The sequence below is a fragment of the Micropterus salmoides genome, unplaced genomic scaffold, assembly GCF_014851395.1.
Source record: "Micropterus salmoides isolate LMB-PRFRI ecotype aquatic unplaced genomic scaffold, ASM1485139v1 Ms_hic_scaffold_14, whole genome shotgun sequence".
Taxonomy (NCBI): domain Eukaryota; kingdom Metazoa; phylum Chordata; class Actinopteri; order Centrarchiformes; family Centrarchidae; genus Micropterus; species Micropterus salmoides.
Window position 1 is genome coordinate 30,544,054 of NW_024040485.1, and position 6,333 is coordinate 30,550,386.

Consider the following 6,333-nt stretch of genomic DNA (forward strand, 5'->3'; position numbering starts at 1 on the left):
ATTACAATTTCATACATAAAATTCAATGAGCGTGTGTGTGTGTTTTCCGGCGTTATTGCTGAAACTCGTTTCCTACAGTATGACAGAAATACAGTCATCTGAAAAGGAAGAAGCGGATTTTAGATGAAACAGAAGCGGATCACGATCCACACGGCCAGATTAACTGGACCAGGCACCACGGTGGGTGTGTGATCGCTTAGAGGAGAGGAAAGAGGGCCGGGATAGGAGCCATGTTGGTCCAGCTTGGATTTCAGACTGCTACTAATGGTCTGTTCTAGACAAAATGGGATTCATTTTGGCCAAGCAATGGAAATCAGAGACTGTTTTTACAGAGACCTGCCTCATCAACATCATGGATCAAACACTCGGCGGGTGGTCCGTGTACTTTGCACAAGACTCAGGCAAGATGAGAGGAGGTGGTTTTACATTGATGTTGCTTGGTGCTCAGTCAAGATGGACACTGTTTCCCAAATGTCAGACTTTTTAATGTGAAGATGAAACCATATCATCTTGTTGCTGCTGTTTACTTTCACACCAGACCCAAATTCAAAAAATGCACTGCATAATGTATTACATGTGCATTTATATATGTATATAAATAACTGTACATATTGTTTTATTTCATTTTATATGTTATCATATTTTAATACTTTTAATTTAATATCATACACTTAATTATATGTTGTGAGTGTAGCATGAAGGGACTACAAATTTAATTTTGTTATATGTTAGCATGTGTTCCCTCACATAATTTAATCCATAGTTCTGATCATTTTCACTGAAGGCCTGCACCATGCCAGGTAAATGCATTAAAGGTTTTAGAAGTGTTGTTACAGTATGTGATAAGTCTCAAAAGACCTTTAAACAGTCAGAATCTGCACTTCAGGCAGATTTTGCCCATTTCTTTTTTACATTTTATGAGCAATGAGCAATTTCCTTAATGCTAGGAGAATACGCTGGGGCTGGAAGCTGTGTCTTCAGAGGATTTTAATGATTTCATCTGAGCTGAGAACATCTGCTTTGTGTGTTCACTGTCACATAAAATCTAATGACTTACTCCTTTTGGTGTCTTTTTTTTTGTTGTTGTTCTTGTTTCCTTCTCCTGTAGGCTATTTCTCCCAACTGTTTTACAGATGGTACAGGTCCACTATTCACTTTGTACATACTCCATCTTGTACTGTCTTCACCCCCTCTCCATCTGTCTCCTGTTTTTTTCTGTTTGCCATGTTTACTTGCGCTATGTACACTCATGGCTTCTGGTCTGTTGGCCTGTATATATGATAATCCTCAAACAAATGTATCATCATGGCTCTGAATACTGACACTGAGCAGCACAGAATCCACTCTCTCGTTAGCTGTGTGTGCTTGGTGTTTGTTTACCTTGGTGCCCATTGGCCCCCAACCAGATGGGTTGGCCATCTCCCAGCCATAAAGAGAATATCAGTAGAATGAGCCTCATGCCAACCAACACACTGTTTTGTATTCTCTGCTCACTGAGACAGACTCTTCCAAGGTTTGCATCTACACATGTGCTGCATCAAGTGATACCACCTTAAGTTAAGCACAAATAAAGAAAAAGACATTACACATTTATTTATATATCCAATATTAATATATGGTACAGGTACTAGGTTCAATACAGTGGAACTGTAACACTGCTGCAATAAAATAAAGTTTTATGTCTATATGTGTCAAAGAGTATGAGTCACATTGGATGAAACAGCTCATAGTTGAATGAAAGCATAATTAATTTTTTGTGCAGCGTGGACATATGAAAGCCTCTGACTTTATTATGGGATATTATATTGTCTGCTGTGATTTTTCTAATAATATATACATTATAGAATACATACAATAAGTACTGTAGAAAATAAACATACCTGGTTTATATTCAATCGAGAAAAAAAGACAAGGAAAATGTGTCAGGGAAAACTTAAATGACACAGATTCACTACAAATCTAATGAAATGCGTTAAATAATAATTGATTGACATAAGAAGAAAAAGAGATTGGTAAAAGGTCTAATACAGACCCAGTAAGTATAGTGTCAGATCTATCACCACAGACACTGCCAGATCTGGCAGCTACTGTTAAGAAAAAGGAGCACAAAGATTTAACATCACACTCCCATAACACTGTCAGACCCATAATGGACAGCCTCAAAATCAAAAAATGCAGCAGACAGAGACTCAGAGATATCATTTTTTTATTCTGCGCATCTTCTTCCTTTTCAAAACCTGTCGGCAACATTATCCACAGTGCAACTTGACCTCAGACAGTTCCACCAAATAATTTGTTGTGTTATGCTTGTGGCGGCTAATGTAGCCTCTAGCATCAGATAAGAAGCGGGCTACAAAGGTCTGGTAAGCTCTTTTCTTTATAACTCCACACCCACAGATTTTTGTCATTTTCAAACTTGTAATTTCAGCACCAGCTGACACTACCTGAAGTGACATTATATTTTTCATAGCTCGCTCTGGAGCCACAAAAGGCATTATACAACGTTTTTCACATATGTAGTACTCAGGAACTGTAAACAGACTTTCTGTAAAAATTCAAAATCTTATAGGCTATTTGATTTTAAACAGATTTGAAGTTGGAGGGGAACACAAACAAACTGCAGTCAGAATTAGTGAACACAGTGAATTTTTGCAGTCTGGTTGGGTCAAAATGTCACCAGATGTTCTAGGTAATGCAAAATATGGAAAGTAGCTCATAAAAATCTGGAATGGAAATGGAATGGTTCTAAAATGCCTGACAGGGATAATGCAGCCAAAATAATCCCTGTGACATTTCATTTGACATTTACTTTTAGTTTTCAGTACTGTTTCTCAGAGAAGAATTCAACCACCAAATTGGCTATGCAAGTAATGAGATCTGAAATCAATAGGTTATTTCGCTCCCATTATCCTTCTGGCACATACTCTACAAAAAATCTTAGCTAAAATGAACAGATGGAGCTGCTGTTTTCCCTGTTATGTGGGATACATTTTTGCCTAAAAGGTCCATAATAATGACAGCCAAAGAACATCCAGTGGTGGATTCACCCTAAAGAAAGGAATGCTGTCCAAATGTAGACATGTCTGCCTTTTGTACCCTGCATCCTTTTTATAGACTACTTTGTTCTAATATGACATAACCACAGAAATAACTGCAGATTTATAACTTTATAAATCACATGATGAGTTCCTAGAATTTGTTTTGTTTTGGGTTCTTGTATTTCCGCCAGTAATTTTAGAAGACTAAGTATACAGTCATTCTAGGTGAGCATATTGAAAGTTAAAAATATCAAATGGCAATGTCACTTTAAGATATGATAATAGAGCCACTGTTTATTGAGGCACTGAGTATTTTTGGATGTAGAACAGGTGAGAGATCAAAGCAACGATGTTCAACCACTCACAGTGTGTCTGTAATATAGCAAAAAACATGGAGACATCGATTTTTATTTGAATCCATGAGACATGAGAAACACAGTAACTACATTAAATCAACCTAGCCCTAACCTGCTGCCATAAACGGGTTCAACTATAAGGGATACTCATCCATTCTTCAAGAAGGAACACATTCACTTCTTTGAGTTATAAGGGGAATGAAAAATCTTCTTCAAATAGCTCGGGCCTAAATTATGGCTGATGCTTTGACTTCTCTGGATCAATTTACTCAATTAGGAACTTTGTGAGTCAAAAGGGCTAAGGGCTGCAAATGTAGCCTGCAGCTGCAGCAGAGAAACCATGAACAAAATGTTATGAAGTACAGAAATCTCTGACGGTAGAGTTAAACAAGAGTCTACGGCCACGCTAGCTGCTCTGCGAGGCTGCACTGAAGCACAGTGGTGCTTTGGGCTAAATGCTAATGATGCTAATGATGTGCAAATCAATATTAAAGTATTGGTATTTCTGGTCCCAATATTTCCTGCTCTAGGATCCATTCTCATATGAAATGATCGATATCTAAACTCTAAAAAAGTCATTTGAAGTGATTGTGTATTTTATCACAAGTCACCAGGACGGTCTACTTATAAACCCATGTGATAGGAACCATTTCTCCTGACATTGCTTATTTGTATTGAGCCATTTCAGCCCTTCATTGGGTCTGGGTATTGGTATCGGATTGTAAAGGACGTGGTTTCGGACATCACTAATGCTAACATCACGCTCATGACATAACTAACATGTCGATGTTTACCAGATATGTTTACCGTGTTCGGCGTCTTATTTTAGCATGTTATCATGCTAACATTTGCTCATTTTCACTAAATACAAAGTACACCTGAGGTTGATGGGGATGTCATTAGTTTTGCAGTTGTCTGGTCAAACCTAGGCATTGAAGAAATTAGTTTTGACTTGATGATTTTACAAGATCGAAAGTGAAAAGTGATCTCCAAAGGTATTATAATTCATGATGATGGAGAGATGACTGTGTGTGCCGAGTTTACTGGCAATCCATCCAATAGTTGTTGAGATATTTAACGATACCACAAATTTTAGCCTCATGGTGGCGCTAGAGGACAAGTCGGGATCAACAAAGTCATTAGTGAATTTATCCAATAGTTGTTGTGAACTTATGCTACACATAAAACAAGTCAAAACCATGGGTGAAACAGTCAGCAATAGATTACAACAGGCAGAAATGAGAAGCAAAACCAGTCAAAACAACAAGAGCATCTGGTAAGAATTGTGGAGAAGAACGACAAGTTTGCATTAGAAATAACTGTTTTTTTTAATCAAATTTCAAACAAGATCGGTGATTATTATGCTGTTGATCAGCTGAAGTGATGTTCGTGGCTGTGTGTGCCAATATAGTAGCTCCTGTAAGTACTGTGGATAGCCTAGAGCAGAGACTTAACTGGAGCAAGAAATGGTGTATTCGATCCTGTGGGTTGGGTTGGAGAGGTTGTGGCAAGAGTCAGATAAAGAAGCGTGAAAGGCCTCATTATAAACAGAAGCACACCAGCCTTGGTCCAATAAAAGTCACATTACCCTGCTTGCTTGTGTGTCTGTATGTGTGCATGGAAACGTGCTTATATGTTGTGGAGTTTGTTGTGTTTTTATGTGGGCAAGATGTTTTTACACAGTGTTACATGAAATAATCTGGCACTAGTCTGTAATAATTTTGGGGGGGGGGGGATTTTTGCCTTTATTTGACAGTACAACCAAAGAGAGACAGGAAATGTGGGAGAGAGAGGGGATGACTTGCTTTAGCCTTTGTATATGGTGCATGTGTTCCACCAGGTGAGCTAACTGACGCCGCAGTCGTCTTCATTAATTTGACAGTGTGTTATAACACTCCTGTGTCAATATCTGAATTGCTGTATGCCTTTCATTTATCAAGAAAGAATGACAATAAAGCGAGGAAGCTGCTTCTTTTATTTTTAAACTGTAGCACACATAAGTAGACTAGGAGTGCATTAAATCATTTTATTTTTAGTATAAATGTATTGATTAGTGCAGCTTTAAGTTATCTGGAGACACAAAATACCATTCATTATCTCTGGAAAAGAGAAACAGAGGTAATGATGGAAATGGATGTAAAGCATATTATAATGTAGGGCTGCCCCGACTAAAGATTTTTGTAGTTATTAGTAGTAGTTGTTAATTCAAGCCATTAGGGTTCCAGGACTGAGAAAGAATGTTATTTGTTAATGTTAAGACATTGTTAAAACTGTTACAGAGAAAGACAAACCTGATTTGTTATGATCAACTAAAGTTAGGCACGATACGAGATGAATAAATCCCCAGGTTTGTTATCTTCCCATCTTTCCATATCTGTTGACTGTAAGGGAACTCTTCTTAGTTTGGGAGGGGAGAGGAAGGTAGGGAGGGCTTTCATTTTGTGTGTTACAACAAAATGTTAAAAACAAACAAGAATGTTTCAATTGTGAAGTTTGCATCGTCCTGTTTATTGTTTCCTTATTAAGTTTAAGTTTATACTGTTAGGCAAACCCAGGACGCTTGACTGCAATACCATTACACTATTCTATGCATAAAAAAATAAAATAAAAACTGGGACTATACAGTACAAAACCACTTTATTAAAAACTCCCTCTCCGGCCCTGGAGAGGTCTCGCCCTCATCTCAGTCGCCCCTTAGCTCGACCTCCGGAGAGGTTACGCCTTCCCCGTCGACCCTCTGCTTGGCCCCCTGTGGACCTTGGCTCAGGCTCTCAACCTCCTGACCTCCCCGGTTCCCTCTCTGCCTGGCCTCCGGGCCATCCACCTGAGGTCCCATGTTCCCTCTCTGCCCTACCCCTGGGCTGCCCGCCTGAGGCTCCTTGCCCCATCTCGGTTCCGCCTTCGGGCCTGAACTCCCTGGCTCCCCTGGTCCGCCCTCA